The 23,214-nt window shown below is 34.2% G+C and overlaps 1 long non-coding RNA gene across 16 annotated transcripts in view; it reads left to right on the top strand.

Moving 5' to 3' along the window:
• Positions 1 to 23,214, top strand: part of LOC140686459 (uncharacterized) — a 102,196-nt gene that overhangs the window by 58,789 nt on the left and 20,193 nt on the right. For 7 of the 16 annotated variants that reach the window (XR_012060299.1, XR_012060307.1, XR_012060313.1 and 4 more), the window contains 5 exons: positions 9,689 to 9,746; positions 10,376 to 10,417; positions 10,536 to 10,708; positions 15,840 to 15,977; positions 19,199 to 19,373. This is a non-coding gene — a long non-coding RNA (uncharacterized lncRNA). Of the gene's footprint in view, positions 1 to 3,676; positions 3,768 to 9,688; positions 9,747 to 10,375; positions 10,498 to 10,535; positions 10,709 to 15,839; positions 15,978 to 19,198; positions 19,374 to 21,896; positions 22,087 to 23,214 lie in introns of those variants that run through there. The other 9 variants (XR_012060317.1, XR_012060320.1, XR_012060312.1 and 6 more) reach the window with 6 other exon arrangements.

The following is a 23,214-nucleotide window of genomic DNA, read 5'->3' as shown; positions in this document are numbered from 1 at the left end:
CTGAAGCAGACCAAGATTTCCATATTTTTGCACATACTCTTTTCTTTAAATAATCACTTAAGAATTATGATGTTAAACCTTGGATCCAGAAATGTGGCAATGGAGCAGTGTAATTAATATTGAAAATGATAATAATCTCTCAATTTTTATCTGCATCAACTTCCAATAGGAGAATGAAAGGGGATTTTTTATAGTAGGAAGCAAGTAAGAATTATTTTTACTTTCAAGGCGCAGCACTTCAACTACCTCAAGAGTTTCTGGCAGACAAATTATTTGATTTAATCTTAAAAGTCCCTCTTTTAACTACTGAAAAAAGTTGGTAGTCATTAATAATTTAGAGAATTAACTATTGGTAAAATAGTGCTATTTAGTACTGATTGCCTCACTTTATACCATAAAGACATTCTTTGATTCAAGCATCCTTTTTATACATTTATTAGTTGCTCCTCCATCTTTTAAAAATAACCTATAAATGTGCTTGGTAAGGAACTTCCAAAATAGTTGAAGAAAAATGATGAAAGTGGCCCACTACTTTTGCATACAGCCAAGAATTCCATTATATTACCCTGTGCTAATTCCATCCTGAATATTCATTGAAGTGTGTTAACAAAAAAGTATTCTTATGATTCCTTAATTCATTTTAAACTACTACCATGGTTGTTCCTTTGCTGTTGACACTTGCATGAACATTATCTTCACTGGTTTCCCTTCCTATACATATTTATTCGAACAGATTCACACCATAATTGTGCTGTGTTATGCCCAGATATCTCATGAAAAGCAAGTAAAATGAAAGAAATGACTCAACATGCTGTCAAACTTAAAAGCAAAAAGTAAGATATGTAACAATTTCAGTAACCTTTGGGAAACAGCAACATCTAATTAAAGGAAATGTTCTAGTAACAAGTTTTTTTTAAAAGGAACTTTCTTAGGGGCTACATAACATTGGCAAATATTGAGTTTTTATTTTTTAGCTGTTGAAAATGTTTGGCAGTTTCTAACAAACTACTTGATTTTTTTTTTTTAAATTTTGAGCTTCTAAGATCTCAAAATTACAAATAAACATTTTAAAAGTTTTTTGTTTAGTTAGTGAGAATTAAATGTGTTTTGGAGGACATTTTCTTCTCACACATTATGGTAATTTTCATATCTGTGTGATTGATATTGTAGATGTATATTTTCAATTCATGAATATGTTGGGAAAGTTAACATTTTTTTAAGATGTGAAGAGTTTCCAAACAGGATATTTCCCAAAATACTTATAGCTTACATGGAAACATGTAATTTAAGAATCTGTTTTTAAGAGTTATTTTGATGTTATGAATGCTAGTATCCCAAACAATTATACAAAATTAGAGTTATACTATATGATAATCATTGTTATCTTGCCTGGTATTAATAGTTAAAAACCAAAAATTTATGAACTCATTTTTTTTATAGATATATGTGGTTAGTAACACTGCTTTAATAATTTTATCATCTATTTTTAAAATATTTGAAATTCCTATGTTGGATTATGTATAAGATGAGGAATTTTAACAATTACTTATATCCAATATATACATATATATATTTATACATGTATATAAAAGCTGATGATATAATTTGAATATGCAAAGTATATAAAGGAATTTTTTTAATGCAAGTTATATCTGGAATATAAATGTTTTAAATTTAATATTAAAATAATTACTATAATCCTAATAAAATGTTCTTCATAGTACTGAGAGTACACTGATTAATAGGATATACTTTACGTGATCACTTCATAACTGGCCACACAAAATACTTCCATAAATGTGACTGACATACACATTTGTCTATTTAGAATTTCAAAGGGCAAAATTAATCTGACATTGAGTGATAGAGTTTGTGTAACTATCAAGGATGAAGCTCAACTCTGGCTATACCAATCAATAATCAAGTTCCAATAAATTATCAAGTATAGAATAAAAAGTTTTATTTTACCTCTCCTAGAGTAGTTGTCTGAAGCTTATGTTAGAAGTCCAGCTTACTACTCCAATTCTAATGAAGCTAAATATACATATATACTATTTACTGACTGCATATTATTGAATAGGCACTAAATTAGAAGTTGTATATGCTTTATTATATAGTCAGTTTTTTATAAGTCTTAATAATTGAGATTATGTTAATTTTAAATATGAGAAAAATTAATCACTGGACAAATAGGCAGCCAAGCTAGGATTGTTATACAAATCAATATGGCTACAATATCCATGTCATTATCTCTTACTTTTTAATGTCTATATTATAATTTATACAATTAATGAGTATTTATATGGTAAATTCACAAAAAGAATAATTTCTGCACTAGTGATCTCAATGTGATCCCTAATGCAGAGAAGCTTGAAGAAGCAGATGAATTGAAGAACACATCCCTTTTTCATGAGTGCCGAAAACTGCATCCCGCTTAAGTAGAAACAGTATCCAGCATGATAGATAGGACTTGATCTCCTGTTAATGAATTGTCAATTACTGAATCACTTTATGTGCCTGCAAAATAGCCTTGTGTGTCTAACAGAAGATTTGAGAGGAGTCATATTTTTTATATTTAAACAAACAAATCATTAAAAACAGAAAATATATGACAGTTTTAAATATAGAACATGAGTTTAGTGGTATGGCAATGTATCAAATACAAATAAATACGCAATTCACCTCCTCCCATGAAATTACCTTTGAAAAAGCCCTGAAAACTAGCTGAGCAGCTCCTTCAAATTGGGAAATGTGAAAAGGGCCACAATAAAGGCAGACTGGAGAGGCAGAGATGTGCTCTCACCATCAACCCAACCCCTAGTGTGGTAAACCACTTTGGGAGGGAACCCACAAACCCGGGACTTCTCCATGAGGAGCAAAAGGTTTGTACTCTACATCAGAAACACCAACTTTTAAGAACTGCACCTGAGAAATGAGCCCCCAAAACATTGGGCTTTGAAATCCAATGGAACTCACATTACCAAGACCCAAAGGGTTGCAGCAAACTAGGAAATCTCTCTTAAAGGGCTTACATGCAGATATAACCCAAGGCCCAGCACAGAAGCAGCCGTTTAAAAAGCACCCAGACTTCACGTGAAAGATTCATTTGCTAATCTTAAAGCATCGACTGGAGGGTCAGGGGACTGCTGGGATACTCTCCAGGGACAGAAGTGCCGTCCATTTTTGCACTCTTCTGCATTGCTGAAGCTAGTGAACACCATTTTTCCCCCTATTTCCTTGTCCTCATCAGATGCTGTCTTTGCATTCTCCCTCCGCCACACTCCAAAGCACCAGTATCAGGGAGCTCTGCTTTCAGATGAACATTCTATATACAGTTGACCCTTGTATTATACAAGTTTGAACTGGGCAGGTATACTTATATGCCGGTTTTTTTCCAACAAATACTGTGGTATTACATGATCTGCAGTTGGTTGAATCCTCAGATGTGGAATTGCAGAAATGGAGGGTTATAGGGCTGGCTATAAATTTTACACACAGATGTTACTTTTGGTATCCCAGTCTCTATGACTGCTACCCAGGGAATGACACTTGATTGCCTGGCTGTGGCCAGGGGAGCTTGATTTCCTGGGTTGCAAGACTAACAGAGTGTTCTTGGCAGCCTGTGTCGCTAAGGCACTGCACAGAAGACTGAAACATACCTCCAACTCTATTAAAGAGGCCTTTTGACTGTCTTGGAGCTTCAGCCTGAGGGGCAGACTTCAGGACTGGCACACATCTAGTGGCCTACAGATGTGCCCTAAAGGAAGGTAAGCCATACACCCCATCTTTGCTCTTCCCTCTTCCTCACTAGCACTCAGTGGTATCGCCTAGAAAGGAGCTTACATACTCATCCAGAGCCCTGATTTTTGCTACTTCACACAGGTGCACCTTTAGATCACCTGGCCCTGGTGGCCAGCAGGGCTTATACTTGCAGTCTCATAGGACTGTATATAGTTACATACTATAAAGGCAGCTGCCTGAGGGTCTGGCTTCCAGTCAGCCTGAATCTAGGAGCTGAGTGAGGTCCTCCCCCCTGGGACATTGATGGGTCCTGGCACACCCTCAACTAAGGAAGCCATTACAAATAAAATGGGCTGTGTTGACAGCCACACAAGTTTGAAACAACCAAGAGCTATGACAGGATTCAACAATAAATTTCATCTCCCACTTTCAAGGCTGGGAGAGTTGACTTTTATCTAATGCATAAAAACCAACACAGAAAGTCAAGCAAAATGAAGAAACAGGAATATGTTCCCAACAGATCTCCAAAATAAAGTATCAGGAAAAAAATAAAAACCTTAGTGAAATGGAGAAAAGTAATTCAACGATAAAGAGTTCTAAGTAATGGTCATAAAGATTCTCCCTGAATTTGGGAAAATAGATGAACACAATAGAATAGAGAGACTCATAATGCAAGAAAGTACCAGACAGAAGTCACCAAACTGAAGAATACAGTAACTGAATTAAAAAACACTCCAGGGGTTCAACGGCAGACTAGTTGAAATAGAAGAAAAACTAACTCAAAAACAGGGCACTGGAATTCACCTAATCAGAGCAGAAGAAGAAAAAGAAATGAAAAAAAGTAAAGATAGCTTAAGGAACAATGGGACAACATCAAGCAGACTAACATTCACATCACAGGGTTCCCAGAAGGAGAAGAGAGAGAAAGGGACATAAATCTTATCTGAAGAAATAATGCTAAAAATTTCCCAAACCTGGGGAAAGAAACAGACATCCAGATCCAGGAATTCTAGAGAGTCTAAACAAGATGAACCCGAAGAGACCCAAACAAGACACATTTTAATTAAATTCACAAAAGTTAAGGACAAGGAGATAACCTTAATAGCAGCAAGGGACAACTTGTTATGAACAAGGGAACCCCAAAAAGGCTATCAGCAGACTTTCTTCAGCAGAAACTGCAGGCCAGAAGGAAGTAGCAAAAACAAACAAACAAGATATTAAAAGAAAAAAAAAACTTCTAACCAAAAATACTCTACCTGGCAAAGTTATCATTCAGAATTGAATGAGAGATAGAGTTTTATAGGCAAGCAAAAGATAAAGATATCCATCACCACTAAACCAGCTTCTTAAGAAATGTTAGAGACTTCTCTAAACTGAAAAGAAAGGTCACTAACTGGGATCAAGAAAACATAAAAACATAAATCTCACTAGGAAAGTTTAATATATTACAAAAGTAGTGGTTAAATCACTTAAAAAGCTAGTATGAATGTTAAAAGACAAAAATAATTAAGGGATTCACAAGATAAAAAGAAATAAAATGTGACATCAGAACATAAAATATGGGGGATAGAGTAAAATATACAGTGCTAGGCTGTGTTCAAACATTAGTTGTTATCAATTTAAATTAGACTATTATAAATATAGGTTGTTATATATAAGCCACATGGTAACCAAAGAACAAAGACCTATAGTTGACACACAAAAGATAATGAGAAAGGAATCTAAGCACTAAAAGTCTTCAAACCTCAAAGGAAGAGGGCAAGTGAAGAGGAAAGAAACTGAGAGGATTCAACAATAAATTTCATCTCCCACTTTCAAGGCTGGGAGATGAAATTAAAATATAAAATAGCCAGAAATCAACTTTTTAAATTGGCAATAAGTACATACCTAGCAGTAATTACTTTAAATGTAAATAGATTAAATTTTCCAATCAAAAGACAGAGTGGCCAAATGGATTGAAAAACAAGGCACATCTAACCATACTAATGCAAGATGTTAGTAACAGGAGAATCTGGGGAGGGCTGAAGAGGCATATGGGAACTCTGTACTTTCCACTCAACCTAAAACTGCTAAAAAAAAAAAAGTCAATTAAAAAAAAATAAAAGGCAATTTTGAATTTCAAAATAACAAGTCACATCTATGCTGCCTTCAAGAGAATTACCTCAGATAAAAGGAAAGATGGACTGAAAAGTGAGGGATGAAGAAAAGATGTTCTATGGAAATGGAAACCAAAAGAAAGCTGGAGTAGCTATATTTATATCAGACAAAACAGACTTTAAAAAATGACTCTAATAAAAAACAAAGGTCATTACATAATGATAAACGGGTCAATCTAACAAGAGGATATAACATTTATAAATATTTATGCATTCAACATAGGAGCGTCTAAATATATAAATCAAATATTAACATACAGAAAGGGAGAAATAGACAGCAATACAAGAACATTACCTCACAAACATCAATGGATAGATCATACAGACAAAATCAGTAAGGAAACATCGGTCATAAACAACACGTTAGAACAGATGAACTTAAGAGAGTCAACCCTAAAACAACATGGCGGTTAGGGATGCCAACCCCTGCAACAGTAGAAAATCTGTGTACAAAGTTTACAGCCATCCCTCCATTTCTGCCGTTGTACATCTGCAGACTCAACCAACTGTAAAGCATGTAGTGCTATAGTATTTATTGAAAAACAAATGTACCGGCCCTGTTCAACCTTGTGTAGTCCAAGGTTCAATGGTATATAGGACATCCACTCAAAAGCAGAAGAATAAAGTGTACATGGAACATTGAGCAGGACAGATCAGGCCACAGAACAAGTCTTGATACACTTAAGATTGAAAACATATCAAGCATCTTTTCCAACCACAATGATATGCAACTAGAAATCAATTATAAGAAGAAAATTCATAAATACCTTGAGATTAAATACTATGCTACTGAATAATCAATGGATCAATGAAGAAATCAAAAGAAATTAAAGAAATACCTTGAGACAAATGAAAATGGAAATACAATATACCAAAACTTATAGGGTGCAGCAAAAGTGGTTCTAAGAGGGCAGGTGACAGTGAAAAATGACTCCATCAAAAAATAGAAAAATTTCAAATAAACAACCTAACTTTAAATCAAGGAACTAGAAAAAGAACAACAGAGCCCAAAGTGAGCAGAAGGTAAGAATGTTCAGAGTGGAAATAAATGAAATAGAGGCTAAAAAGACAACGGAAAGATAAATGAAATGAGAGCTGGTTCTTTGAAAAGATAAAATTGGCAACACTTTAACTAGACCATGAGAAAAAAGAGAGGGGACTCACATAATTAAAATTAGAAATTAATTACAACTGTTACCACAGAGTCACAAAGAACATAAAAGACTACTATGAGTAATTATATGTCAATAAATTTGAGAATCTAGAAGAAATGTGTGAAATCCTAGAAACATACAATCTACAAGATAGGACCTTGAAGAAATAGAATATCTGACCTAACTGATTAACAGTAAGGGGACTGAAGCAGTAATCAAAACCCTCCCAACAAATGTCCAGGACCACACAAGAGAACCAGTCCTTCTCAAACTGTTCCAAAAACAAACAAGGAGGGAACACTTCCAAACACATTTCATGAAGCCAGTATTACCCTGATACCAAAACCAGACAGTGATGCCACACGGGAATTATAGACCAACATTCCTGATGATCATAGATGCAAAACTCTTCAATAAAATATTAGCAAACAAAATTCAATCATACATTCAAAGGATCATACACCATGATTAAGTGGGATTTATTCCTGGGTACAAAGGTGGTTCAACATCCACAAATATACCACGTTAACAAGATGAAGAATAAAAATCATACAATAATGTCAATAGATTATAGAAACGCATTTGACGAAATTCAACAGTTGATTTATGATAAAAAGTTGTTATAGAAGGGCTGTACCTTAACATAATAAAGGCCATATATGACAAGCCCGCAGCTGACATCATACTCAATGGTGAAAAGCTTATAGCTTCTTCTCTAAATCAGGAATACTCACTTTTTTCCCCAAATATATGCACATTTATAAAGACTTTAAAATATCTTTCTCCACAACCTTTAGATATAACTTTGTTTTTCTGCGGTAAGTACTTGGAGACACACTGTAATCCAGACCCTTCATAGTTCTGTGACCCTTCTTTATCCTCTGAACCCAACTTTGTCCACAAAACACCAAATCACCATTGCAAAACACTACGTATTTCATATAAATAATCCCATTTCCTTTATTTCCCCTCTTTCTCAATTTTATTTTTGCTTTATATTGCTATTATTGGCCAGAGCAATTAAGATTTGTCAATTCTTTGTACGTTGAGCATTTCAGTAGAAAAGGAATTTTTTTTCTTGCCTTCTTACTGTCTTCAATAACGTAGGAAATGGAGGAATAGATAGTAACTTACAAGACATGGCTTGCAAAATGCTGAAAATAATTTTTCTTCCTGATTTTACCTGTTTCTTTATTCTCACCATTAGTTATTCACTCATCTAGATAGTTTTTTTTTTCATGGTCAAAACACAAATACTCTTGGAGAAGGAATAAACTAGGCTCTTATCAAGAAGTCACACCTTCTCTTGTAACATTTAGCTGAAAAGGACCTTGTGCATAGAACAGTAATTTCCGATCAGGGTAGAGGATCCTGGGAACAATATATCATAGCTTTTAGTAAAGGTGGTTGAGAGTGGGGCCCTGCTGCGGAAACTACAGAAAGGCCAGTGAATTCCTTGTGAATATTTGGCATTTATGGATGAGATGAATGAGGGGGAAGGATGTGCTAAATGTTTTCGTCCTCAGCAGTTTGCTCAGATTTGGTGGTGACAGTTTTTTTTTTTTGATCCTTTGCCTAGTATTAAGAGATACAAATAAAAAGATTTACATTTACTTTTTACTGGAAACTTAAAACAAAATCTAGGAGTCTATGTTTTCTCAGCATTTTCATTTCTTCTCAAAGCCCCTGAAATATCTGATATATATAATACTATAAAGAGCAATCAAATTTTATATCTAAATTTGGACAACAGTATGCAGTTTCCTAAAACTATGAAAAACAGAACTATGATATGATCCAGCAATCTCACTTCTGGGTATTTATCTGAAGAAAATGTCACTGCTAGCTTGAAAGGATATATATGCACTCTCATGTTCTTTGCAGCATTATTTACAATAGCCAAGATATTAAAAAAGAAAACATAGTATGTATACACACATACACACACACACAGAGGTATATTAGTCATAAAATGAAATGAAATCTTGCCATTTGCTACAACATGGATGAACCTTGAGGACACTGTGCTATGTGTAGTAAGTCAGAGAAAGAGAAATAGTATATACTGTGATTTACATGTAGAATTAAAAAAATAAATAAACCAAGCTCATAGTTACAGAGAACAGACTGGTGGTTGCCAGAAGAGGTGGGGAGTGGCTTGTGGGTGAAATGGATAAATAGAGTCAGTAGATACAAACTTCCAGTTATAAAATAAATCATGGAGAGGTAGCATATAGCATGGTTAACAGTTAAAAATAGTAATGTTGTATTGCATATTTGAAAGTTGCTATGAAAGTAGATCTTAAGTTATCGCAGTAAAAAAAAAAACTCTGTAACTAGGTATTATGACATGTTAACTTGACGTATGTTAGATTTAGTGATCATTTCAAAATATATACAAATACCAAATCACTAAGTTATATCACTGAAACTAACACAATATTGAATGCCAATTATATGTCAATACAGAAGAGAAAAAAAAAGCCTTTGAAAACTTGAAAATAAATGTGTATTTGTATACACACAGAATAAACAAATAGATAAATGGAATATGCCAGGTCATTAGTGACCAACAGATCTCTCATTACTGTCAGGGTCAACTATGCTAATACTTAATATCTGTACTACATCTTCCAGAGAATTCCCTGGTAATAAATTATATGTGGACACTGTGGATTTCTGAGCTGTTAAGAAGGTAAGTGAGAAGTTGCATATCTTAGAAGCTATAAAAACATTGTATTTTTCATATTCCTTTAGACTCACAGTAGCCCACCATATTTCAAAGGTGTAGGGATCTGACTTTTAATTTCCTATAAAATTTAGGATTGAAAATCTGAGACAACAGTAGGTAATTTCATCTAAACCAGAACATGGGTCAGGATATAAAGTTAAATGCACTTGCTCTTACCATACCCCTGACAACTTTATGTCTAAATTTCTCCAAAATGTAAACCTAGCCAGGGATGATTTGGTACTTGCCTCCTTTTTATGTGTCGTGATATTTCATGTTACCCCAAATTTAAAGAGAAATGTACGTACTCAACCTAAAAAAATTCCAGAAATGTGTTATTTCAGCGGGAGTTTACATTTCCAACAGGTCTTGCTTATTCTCTTCTTACATTACTAAATAAAGTCCATTCCTCACACCCTACCCTCAGGGGAATAACTTTTCATGAAGCCAAGCAGTGTTTGGTCATTGTCGCCATCTACAGTCTACCCCAACATCCAGCACATAAAACCAATACACTTCATGACAGCACTGGGGAATCTCATCCCCACTTAGCCTAAATCTGTTCATCCTCTTTTTTGTATTTATTCTTACAGAAATTGATCACAAATGATTTCAACGTTATCATCAGGAATACGGTATGTTCTAGGTATTAAACTCCACTCCCCGAGAGACTACTGGAGTGTGTACAGTAGTGTACACATTTAGAAAAATGTAGGTAATACAGTCTTTGTTTTCCCTTTCTATTGTTACTAGTGCATCCTGGGCTTCAGAACAAGCAGGGTGAAGTTCTGTCTTAGAAGCACAAATTCCCAACTCACCAAAATCTCTCCTTCCGAAGGAATTAAAAGAAATAATAAAACAAAACCAAAGAATCCCACTATAACCCTACCATAAACTGGATCAAATCCCTTACTCAGCAATTTCAAGTGAGTCCAACTGTCTACATGGTCACTATTATATAAACCACTGATTTCTTCCACTGAGATTATAAAACTACACGCCCATTTATACTTCAATGTTCAGCACTTAAAAAACTATAACCACGTAATAATGTTTTTACTTCCTAAGGATGAGGCTCTCTGGCCAAATTACAGGCCTACCTAAGGAACTCTTAGACTTTGAGAGACACAGTTCCACCACAGGTACGCGTGTGGCCCATGACTAATGTGTACGTAAGTAAAGGGATGAGGCGTTTCCTCGAACAGTATAGCAAAGCAACGAGGAGATACTGTGCCAAGTGACTGCTGAGGCAAAACCGGGTGATATGCAGACATTTTAACAAGAGATGTGGTGGTTTACTGTACTGATTCACTTTCCTTCAAATGGAGCTTTTCTCTGTTACTTCCTGAAATAATTGACTTTATACCTTCTTGATGCATACTTCACTTCATGCCTGAGAGCAGCTTGCTTTTTCCCTTGGTTCATACTTTGCCCTCTGCAATTCCAGTTCCCTCATGCCTAGTCTTCCGTTTGCCTCCTTGGCATCTCCCTTCACATGAACATAAGCACGCTCGGCAAAATACCATCACGCAGCTCTTAGGAGTACTACTCCCAAGTAGACCTCTCGTCACCAACACTTAAATATTCCAGCTGTCAACTTACTTGGGCAAAGTCCCATGTCAAATGCTTTCTTCCCTTCCATGGTGCCAGATTTTTGTCTGTTTTATTTTTACAAATTTAAAAATTATCAGAGAAAGCCTACTTCATTTCTTAGCTGTTAATTTAATAACATCCACTTATCTTCTCATGTCACTGAAATCACATGCATGTTGTGACCAAGCAATTATTCACAAAATATCTAGACTCAAGTAATAATACAGCTTTGAATTTGTTTGATCAAATAGTTCCTGGAGTCGTCTAAGAGGACATGTTGCGCTTCCATGAGAAAGTGAATCATGAGCATTAGTATTAAAAAGTTTATAGTATGAATAATTAATAGCCCCTTTCTTTGTTTTGGCTGAATACAAACATACTTAAAGAAAAATAATTTTAAAGTATTTTTTTAATTTACGCTTTCGAATACAAAGTTCTAACATTTCAGAAAGAGAAGAATTCAATTTTATTTTACTAATGTTTATTGAAATTGTTCAATATTTTAAAAGGCACTAATCAGCATTTGGTTGCTAAAGTTATTTTTTAATTTGTGGGATTATTGTTCTTGGGACTCATTTGTGTGATGGGGTTTGAGGTATAAACGTGCTATAGAAATGCATTATTTGTCATCCACTCTTACCTTTTTAAATATATATTTGTCTGTCATTCAACTTAATTTATAGCTTCTTGGGACTTTTCCCAATTCCAGATATACTAGTGGTTGCTATGAAATAACGAAAGGTATGTCTGCTTTGCATTTCTAATTAAAATCCTGAAAGTTAGCAGTTTGTGGTACTCTCAGATGACATATAACTATGAACCTGCATTTTGACACTTTATAAAACACTAAATGCATAGTATTTGTTTATTTTTTTTTCATGCTCTCAAAATGCAGAAAGGATGGTGTTAATAGATGCTCCACTGATAAGGCTTCTGAGAGGGTCCGTGTATAATTTAACACATGAATATTTGTCAAATTTGATTGCTACTCTAGATTGTTTCTTTTGAGAAGAAAATATAATTTTCCACTGAAGTAAATCAGGTTTAACTCTTATTCTTTTCTTAAACATTGCACTTAGTAAAAACTAGGAGAAACCTAATAGGAAGCAAATCTTTTCTATGCAGTCATATTGTTGCTGACATGGAGAAATCACTGCAAATACAGGAAACTCATTTGGTTATCTTGGCCAGCCATCTTTCTTAAAATAATACATTTAGCCCTCTTTTACATATACCCAGATGCAACTGCATGAATGAGTGATAAAACTAAGTACATGGGGATACAGGCCCAAACCTCCATTAACAAGAATAGTTTTGGTCTGTATCTGATTGATAGAAACATAATTACAGATATATTCAATTGAAAAGGGTATTTCCAGTTCTAAAGTAAATGTTCAGTCCGCCCCAAATATTTGCTTAGATAACATATAGCACTCAGTTTTCAAAAAGGAAATGCTCCTTAAGAGATATGTCATTTAAAAAAAAAGTTTCATTTCAGCTCTTTCATACTATTCATATTTGATTGTTTTACCATCACCTTGAACTCATTATGTTTGAATTTTATTTTATATCACGCCCTCTCTATCCAAATGTATTACTTTTAAATTCATTCTTCTATTTAATACATTAATATGTTTTAAGACTGGGAGACATGATTCAAAATTATTTTTTGTATTCTCTTTTGGTTATCTCCTAAATGAACACTACTAAAAGAATGGTGTTTCATTTCTGGTGCCTAAAATTCGTATTGAGATTATAAACTTTGGTGATGAGGCAGCGTTTCTTTTTCTCTAAAAAATGTACACATACAATAAAAAGTTAAGACTCTATTTCAGGCTCTGCTCAATACATGGTTGTTGAATAAATCAACACACATAAAATAGGAAAACAAGATAAAACAAAGCAGAATTCAGCTTGTCATTGAAACCTTGAGCATTACTGAAAATAATTTTTAAAACTCGGCAATCACATTGAAAAGATAATGGTCCTGGGTTGCAGACAGTTAAAAAGTCTGAATTGTGTTATTCTGATAGTATTCTCACCTGTTGAGTTGCTCTGTAATTTCATTAGGCATTTATTCTATTCTTGATTTTAGTCCTTTTAAAAACTGAGTGGCCAACACCTTATGCTGAAAATTATTTTATCATTATTTTTTTCTTACATTCTGTACTTCACTCATCTGTTCAAACCACCTTGACACTAAATAAACTTTTAAGTTAAATACATCAAGCACAGGGAATTAATTCTACTGTATATTAGTGGTCAAACATGACCAAAGAACAGTACAAATCAATATTTATTAAGCAACTGAATTAAGTGTGCGACAAGCTGATTCACTTATTCATTTGAACACATTTATTTGCTTAATATAAAAACTGCCAATAAACTTTCTTGATTTTTATCCTTCTCGATAATAATTTAAGAATTTTTAAATATGATCTTTGATCATATCAATTTAATGCTGAGACAAAATGGAAAATTTCTAGCTAAAACTCTAATTATGCAGATATTTATAAGCACATGAAATATATTCTTATAACTCTTTATTCATTTCTTGATTTGTTACTATATAAACATATTTTCTTCTCTTAGGACACTTGTAGAGCATGTAGCCAGATGGTTTATGTGAAGAACAACCGCTAAACAGCTGAAGTTTGTGATGTAACTATTTATCAGAGTCCTAGCTTATGTAAAGCTTTACCACTTTATCCATGAAGAGGTCACATTCAGTTGTTAAAGAGGAATTTGCCTCTAAGTTCTACAGTCATGAACGTGACTATAACACTAACTCCTTGCAGTCTGTCTATCCAGAAGGCTTTAGTTGTTTTATTTGATTATGTGTAAACTAAGATGCTACAGTGAAAATTGATTGGCAAAGAAATCCCAAAATAAAACAAGTCAAAGTAGAAGGCCAGAAGGCATGAGATGTCCTATACAACTCATTTATCAAACTGACACATAACTATCAGTAGTAGTATATTATTTTTAAATAAATACTATATCCATTCAGCCACTGCATTAGTGTAATGTGAAGTGCAACTATTTGCCTTCAGTCAGACTTGACAATTATTTTTTGTTGGTTCATTCCTATGCTGAAGTCGTGGGAGTATTATTTTATAAGTGAAGTTTGAAGAAAGGAACATTAAGTTTAAAAAGAAAACAGGTGGGAGGTGGGTATAGCTTGGTGGCAGGGCACATGCTTAGCATGCATGAGGTCCTGGGTTCAATCTCCAGTACCTACATTAGAAATAAAAATCAGTAAAACATCAAGGGCGCCTCAAACAAAAGAATAAAAATAAATAAAAAAATTTTAAAAGAAAATGGATTCGTAGATTCTTTTAAGTGTGGAATAAAACAAAAAAAATTTTAACTTTGAAAACCATTACGTGTATACATATGAAAACCAAAATGGACTGAAATCCTAATTTACATTTTATCCTTATAACTTATAAAAATTAAAATGGGAAACATAAGATTTAAAAGTTTCAAGCTGTTCCTAAAAGTATATCAAAACGTAAACCTTTGTCCCCCTCGATAAATTTGTCCAAGATAGTTTCTTGAGTAATGTGTATGTGTATATATTTTATTTATTCAAAGGATTTTATGTTCCTTATGTGATTCTTATCTACCACATACATTTCAAATAACACTGCTACAAACACACTGACAAATACATGCACATTAATTTCTTTTAATCATTTGCTTTTAGTTTTAGAATTTTAGGGACTTTCATAAGTATCAAAATAATCAGGGTTTTATTTAGTGAATAGAATCATTCTTGATGATATGATTAATGAGAACGCATTTAAACCCTAAGTATATGTAATTCCCCCAAATGTAGGAGGACTGTCGGAAATTTTTTTAAGTAGAGTAAAATGTTCAGTTAAATCAAATTTTCTGTTTTTTAAGTTCATCATTTTCTTTATTCCCATGGAAATATATTTTCTAGCATAGGTCTCAAAATCTCACTACTTTATAGTTTGTACAAGAATCCATTTGTCCCTGTTGCCTTGTTTAAGCTCTTAAAAGTAAATATTTGACTTGTTAATGTTTTACCTGATAATTTGCATATTGCAAAAATTTGAAAAATAAAAATTATGAAACCATTGGAAGGTCTCTTATTTATATTCTTTGTTGTTGTGTGTGTGTATGTCCTGTGTGTCTGATTTGGTTCTATACCACATAACACGCTGCAATGTCTCAAAGTTTTTCTCATCAATACTTATTAAACAATTATTTGGGCAAATTGACTTTTGCTCCTTCTTGGTGAGATCCAGACTTATATTTGCTAGTTTGAGGTCTAATCAATACATGCTAACTGCTCCATTAATCCTCTCTCACTGCTTTTTTCTCTCATCTTTCCAGAAAGCTGTTCATTGTTGTTACCTCACAGTAGATGATTGATTTTCTAAGGTAATAACTTTGGAAGCTTATCACTGATTTTTTCCTTTCCCTCACCTGCAGGACCCAATCAAGTTTTGACACACAGCACTCATTTCTGATTATCTAAAATGGATCATTCTGTAGTCCAACTTAATGAACAGAGAGACAAAGAAAGAAGAAAAGAAGGAAAAAGGGCTTTGCCACTGCAGTTTCCAATAGGTAATTAACAGTTTACAATATTTGATTCCATGAATCAAAACAATTTGGCAATTCCTGAAAAAATGCCTTCTGGAGAAATTTTAAAATTGTTCATGTGCATTTAACAACATGGAACATGATAAAAATGTTTTGGGACACTCACTATACATGTTCAAAATTACAATTACAGAGAAAAATTTTATAAGCTGAAGTTTATAGATTGACATGCAAATGTCAGAATTTTAAAATTCTAGCCATTGTCTAGAAGCCTAAGCTTTACCTTTAGTTATGACTTTAAATTCATACATGCAAAATGACAACTTTTTCCTAATGCTTTCTATATATGTAGGAAGGATATGCTATTGATTGAGTTTACTCCTGTCTAATTTCTAGTGATATCTTATAAATTAGTTCTTTGAGATTTATCTGCTTAACTACACTTATATATTTTTATTTTACTTTTAAGCTAATACCCTTCATATTACATGTTACACAGTGACTACTGTGGCTTGTGGATATAAAAGTTCCCAGTTATCTGACATTTTTAAAATGCCAATTCTGTACATTGTTAGGAGGATACAAATTATACTTGAAAGAAAAGTGTGAAAAGCCTGGATTCTTTGCATAATTCACTTGCTCATGTTTTATCCAAAAATACTGCCCAGAGACTTGAAGGGTACCGTGGGTCTATGTGGGAGTTGCACTGTGACCACTGAACAATTCCTTACGGAGCTCTTCTCTTCAGCTTTAGTAAGGGGCACAGAGGCTTTCTCAGTAGCCACCGGTTGTGGGTCAACCAAAGGAGCAAAGGATGAGAATGGGAAGCAGTGTACTGGTATGCCATCTCTCGGGAGGGGAAGCTGGGAGAGTTCTGATTTACAGTGTATGCTGATTTCTGTGGGGTGGATCCTCCCATCATAGCCAATTCCAAGCTATCAGTAATTTAAGAACTGCCTGAAAATTACCGAAAATGTACAGTCAGATACAGTGAGTCATTTAAAACCAGTTACAGAACACCACTAAATAGGGGATCACATACTGTCACCCTTCTTTAAAATGCAAAGACTAATTAAATCTTACTTCATTTTAAATCTTACTTGTTAATAACATAATCCCCCAGAGGCCTTTTGCACATCTGCACACACACGCTCATACACACATTCACACCTGTCAAGCTTCCTAGATTCTCTTCAGTCACACTGCTAAAGCAGTGCGCTCCGCAATCTTCTGGAATATGCTCACTCTCACCTAAGTGAAGGTCAGCTATATAATGACTGTGTCTACCAGCCCTCCACCAAGCTATCAGCAAAGTAACAAAGACGTGTTTCCCTGCTTCGTCCTTCTTGCTCATATGTGCATATTAGAGGCTTATTAGCTGCATTTAAGTTCCTGGTAATCTTTTTATGTAGATAAAATTATTAGTAATAATGTAATAGAACATATTTTAAATATTTAGGGGGCTGAGTATATTCATGATTATACTCATCATCAACCATCACCAGTCAATATGGTAAACAATCCAATTAATAACAGTCTGGGTAAATTGAAGATATATTTGTTATCTCTCAACTAGTTTCAATTCTAACATTTAATTTCATATGAATAAATACTGTTCCTTTATGAAAAAGCCAGGCATTAACCATTCTCAGGAGTGCTCAAAACAAAGTTGCTCAGGAAAGAAAGAGCTTTGTAGTGATTCTTAATCTTGGCTAGGAAGCCACAGATGCCAGAAAACTCAATGTACTTCCCAGTACACACATGGATGTTTCTGGAACCACAAAACAAATAGAAAATATATAAAAAAAAAAAAACCTCTCTAGTCCTATGAAGAGTTTAAAAAAAAATGACAGCACTTTTCCCGCCCACATCACAATACCATCACCTCTGTTACTCAACACTGGTGGGTACAGATAAGTAAATGAAACTTTCCTTCCTCCTCAAGTCATGCTTTTAAGTCAATTTAGCACAAAAATGTTAAAATGTAGAATGTGTACAGAAATTGATACAACATGGCAAACTGACTATACTTCAAGAAAAAAATGTATACGAGTAAAAATAAAATGGGTCAAAATTTAACTTTTAAAAATAGATGTTCACATGTTTATACTTTACACAAATATCATAGTCAGTGGGTTTCTGAAGGACTTAAAAGCTGAATAGTAGTAATCCTTAATCTGCTCTAAACATTGAAATTATGTAGGCTGCAGTTTTCTATTTTGAATCTATTTTGTTGATTGGGCTTTCTTTTAACAGAATCAGCCAATCTTTAAAAATTACTATAAAAGAAGAATTATTCTATTTTTGATGTTGCATGACTACTATCAATGCTGATACTATCCACATTTATAATTCTCCTTTCAACACTACTTTCTACTTAGAACTAAATAAACTACCTCATGTGTTTCTGGGACTGATACTGTAATTGAGTCTGTAAGAAATAAATGAACAGACTTCTGGTTTTACTTATGACACGTAAAGATCTTGGGAATTGTTACTCATGTCCTTAAAATAAGAAAAATATATAGTAACTGAATATCAATGACATTTTTGAACACACCAGAGAACTGACGTTTTAGGGCAAACTGATACCCCCAAAATCTGGATAGACAGACATAACCAACCAAAGAGATACAAAAATTACAAGGCATTGCAAAAGACAAGAAAAACACAGACTGAAAATACAAAGCAGTCCATAGAACCAGAGTTAGATATGACCCAGGTGTTGGAATTATAAGGCACATAATTTAAAATGTCTATAAATAATGTGTTAAAGACTCTGTAGGAAAATATTAACTCATCAGTTGTCACCTGCACAGTCCCAAGAAAAGCCTGTTTGGAAGTGGCCTTTGGCTCCTTGGAGATGAGCTCTGAGTCCTTGGACTATTCTGCCCAATAAGAGCAGTTTTGGATGGCTGAGGCCTTGGACCAAGCTGTGTAAGTTTGATCAGATAGTTAATACAGTTAATGCCTGTTTTTGTTCACAAAGGCTAGAGTCTGAGTAACTGAGGTCAGCCACACAGGTGCTACACGTCTAGGTGATTGCACACCACCAACTGGGCTCTCTGGCTGGCAGTGCTGTGTGTGTGTCACCTTTCACTGAGTTAGAACAAAGCACATCCGTGCAGCCCCACTGGGAATCCTGTGCTCGGTTCCTCCTGGACGTCTCCCTTTCCCTTTGCTGATAGTAATCTGTATTCTTTCACTAGGATAAATAGTGACCACTCACATATGAATTTTTCTAGGTTCTGTGAGTCCTTCTAGTGAATCATCAAATCTGAGGTGATCTTAGGGATCCCGCCACAGGCTTTAATGGAATAAAATGGACAACATGCAAAATCAGATGGGTAACATCAGCATAGAGATGAAAACTACAGGAAACATTCAAAAAGAACGGCTGGTAGTAAAAAAAAAAAAAAAAAAAAGGTAAGAGAGATTAAGAATATCTGACAGGCTCATCTGTAGACCTGACTCAAATGAGGGAAAAAAAAATCAATGAATTTTAATATAGGTCAATACATATGTCCCAAATAAAAACACAAAGAAGAAAAAAAACATTTTAAAAATATGGAACAACATATCCAGGAAATCTGGGACAGTATCAAAAGTTGTAAGCTTTACATAATCAGAACACCAGGATAAGAAAGAGAAATCATTGAAGAAAAAAAATACACAAGGTACAATTAAGTTTTCAAAGATGGAGCAGACATAAAATATTTCCAAGTTTCTTATCACTTAGAGAAAATGTAAAAAAGGCAATAAGGCAGTATTAACACCTTTACTTCTAGAGATGTATGAGGGGCATGCAGATAATTAGGCACGACTACTTCATGTGTGTGCTTGCATACATAAAATTAACTTCAATATGCACAATGTTCTTTTTAAAAATGCATGGAGGCTTTCTCTCACATGTTCTCATGTATACCTATCTATGCAAATTATCCAACAATTTGAAAACTTAGCGAATTTAGCTCATATTAACTTAGGACATGGACTACAACTGGGAATACACACAAAAACAGAGACTAAGTTGTCCCAACTAGACATTGGTTTCTTGATTGCATTATCTATAACTTACAAATATTTTTATATTTTAAGTGCCTAGAACAAAGTTCATAGAGTGATTTAGAAATTCAACTATATTATAGAATAGATAATTAAATGTCTTTTTAAGTCAAAGAGTTCAGAGGTAATAAAAGTTTTAGGTTTCAGGAGCATGCTTCCAGTTTTATCTAGTTTTCCAGTCTCTTACATAAAAGTGAAGATAAACTTTGGGTGTAAGTATGTCAGAATGTTGTGCCTGAGTTGTTTCATATGATGAGAATTTGTTGATAGGAAAAATTTGGTTAGATATTGGTGAGATAGGAGGGAAGGTGGCAGGGCACAAGCATTGGAGGAGTGACACAGCAGCTGAGAACAGGACCAACTGGTTAGAACCTAGATGGTGGGAGATCTCACTTGCAGTAGACCCTGAGCCTCAGGGCACACCCACAGGTGCCAGGACAGTTCCTAGGCAGACCATAAAAGGTCCAAAAAGTGGGTGGGGGCCCAGTTCCTGGAAATCCCTGCCCCTTCCCGAAAATAGTTGGAATATCTTCCCACTCTAGCATATGAAATTACCAAGCCCATAAAAACTGACAACCCCTACGCCTCGTAGTCACGCTCTCTCTTGCCTTCCAAGATAACCTGTACTCCATCTATGGACTGTGTACCCACTTATACTTTAAACTAAACACCACTGCACCTCTCGGCTTCTCTCCCTCTGGCCTGCATTCTGCCTATGGGGTGTGTATCTGCTAAGTTGCTATCTCTTCTAAGACAGACTGCACTCTGTCTATGGAGTGTGTATCTCTCTAAATAACCTTGCATTCACTTTACATTACTTGCTCTTGAATTCCTTCCTGCGTGAGACAAGAACCTATATTCTCCAGCAATATTGGTAGTCTGCTTCAAAAAATCTTTCTCGTAATGTTTCTTTGTAGATGAGTAATGTTTCTCCCTATATTCAATAGAACTCAGAAGTCAAGAAGACAACAAATTCATAGAGTGAGATAACGTGCCTATAATATCAGTAGAATAGTTTCAATTCAAATGTTATCAATTTATATGTCACTAACAATAATGTAATATAATGATTCTTCTTATACTTTTGTCTTATATTGCTTGGATAGATGGGATTTCTGGATCTGACAATAATTCTAGTCCATAATGTTTATTTTAAAAATGAATATACTGGGAGAGTATGAATAATAGTAGACCAAAAAATGGCTTGAGAAAACCGAAGAAGGGATAGGTATTCAAAGGGAGAGAAAAGTCATGCATAGAGCAAAAAGGAAAAATATAAAACTGAGTAATATAAAGTTTTAATGAATATTGACTTACGTAGGCATGGAAAGTAGAATAAAGATATCTTTATACTTTTTCAAAATAAATCAATACATGAGTAAAGCATGACATGCCTACAGTAAGTTTCTAGGTATTATATCTTAAACTATATGTGGGACTAACACTCATAAGGAGACTGAGAGCAGCTCTGGCTTAATCTGTAGAGCTCAGAAATCATTAAGATGTTTCGTAGATTAGGATCCGAATTCACTGAATGTAGGTGTTTGAATGTGTGAGTTATTTTTATATACAAATGTGTGTATACAGGATTTTTAAAATAGCATACACATTTATAAGATCAAATACATACATAGTTTTTGTTTCGCTTATACTTAATATCATAAGTATAATTTAATATCATAATCATAATTTAATTTCATTAAAATTATTTTAAATCTTTACTTTTCAAAACTTCCTTATAGTCAATCATATAGGTATATGCTGATTTATTTAATGATTCCTTACTGTGGAATATGTATTTCATTTCCCTAGTCTTTTATTAATATATTTGCATCAAACATCTCATACACTGATAAAATATTTTTTTCTTTCTTTTAGATCTCCTAGAAACAGAAATACTGGATCAAGTGTAGAGCTACCACAAAGACCCAATACATAAGGAAAAGTTGCTTTCTAAATACATTGCTATTTATGGTACTTTGAAATCAAAATGATATGAGCTCCAAAGAAAAAGCATAGTGCAATGTTTTCTAAAATACTGTGGATGAGATTCAGGGGCCAGATAAAGGTAATGACACAAAGGGAAAGTCAGTGGTTATTTTCAGTCCGTCTCACACGTGCATAAGCACAGGAGAACCATGGACACTGCCATTAGGATAGCAAAGACAGGAGAATGATTCCATTTGACACAATTTTGAGGTCTTGAGCCATCTTCATAAAGCTTCCCTTGGCATTTACACACATCACTACAAATATGCATGGAGTCATTTCTTGGCTCTTTACAGCGATTTGAGTGCCTGTGATTTTCTTCTTTTTTTTCCCCCCCAAGTATTATTTTAAACTTTTCTGTTGCGTCTTGGTAAATGCTATTGTAATGTGAATTCCCTTCTGATTGTATAGAAGAATAATTCCGCTTGTTGAAAAGAATTCAAAAGGAACCTACATTTTGAAAAGAGAGTATCTGTGTACGGCAATTATATATGATAAACTTACACATTCAGCATGAAAAGATGCTTTCTGAATATTCAAATTGCCCTTCATTTCATTTAATTATTTGTATTATCCAGTCTCGAATAGCATTTAGTGATTCAAAACTGATGCAAACTTTTTATGTTGCATATACATAAAAAGAAGCCCCACCAGAAATACCCTTTGTTCAAGTAATGTTTTTTAAAATAGGTGCTGCACCATTTATTTGAATGTTTCCTCTCAGTAGGATACTTTCCACTGGAGTAGTCAAAATAGAGATTACCGAATCCTAAAATCTATACTCTTTCCTCATTTATCATTCTTCAATAAATTCTCCACATTGCAGCCAAAGTAGTATTTTTAAAATTATACTTGATTATGTGGTACTTCTGATTAAAACCTTTCCGTGGCTTTACGAAGCACTAAGGCAAAGGACAAACATGCTAATGTAGTTTACAAGCCCTGGAAAACTAGGACTTTTCTTATTATCCAAGCTTCTTTCCTCTTTACTTGGATTATCCTTTAGTTCTACCCACCCAACCCCCTCTACCACCATGAGACACCACACATTACATACTATTTTCCATCCAGACATAATTATCCATTGTTGTGAGACACTGGTTTTCTATTTTTCCCAAGTAATTTGTTCATAGTATGGTTTTCTCCAGGTTATTTATGTTAATAATGCTGACTTCATTTGACTAAATCCTCAAATTTTAAGGTTTAG

This window comes from Vicugna pacos, chromosome 2 (genome assembly GCF_048564905.1).
Source record: "Vicugna pacos chromosome 2, VicPac4, whole genome shotgun sequence".
NCBI lineage: Eukaryota > Metazoa > Chordata > Mammalia > Artiodactyla > Camelidae > Vicugna > Vicugna pacos.
The sequence above is the reverse complement of the archived record's forward strand: the minus strand, read 5'-3'. Positions and strand labels throughout refer to the sequence as shown.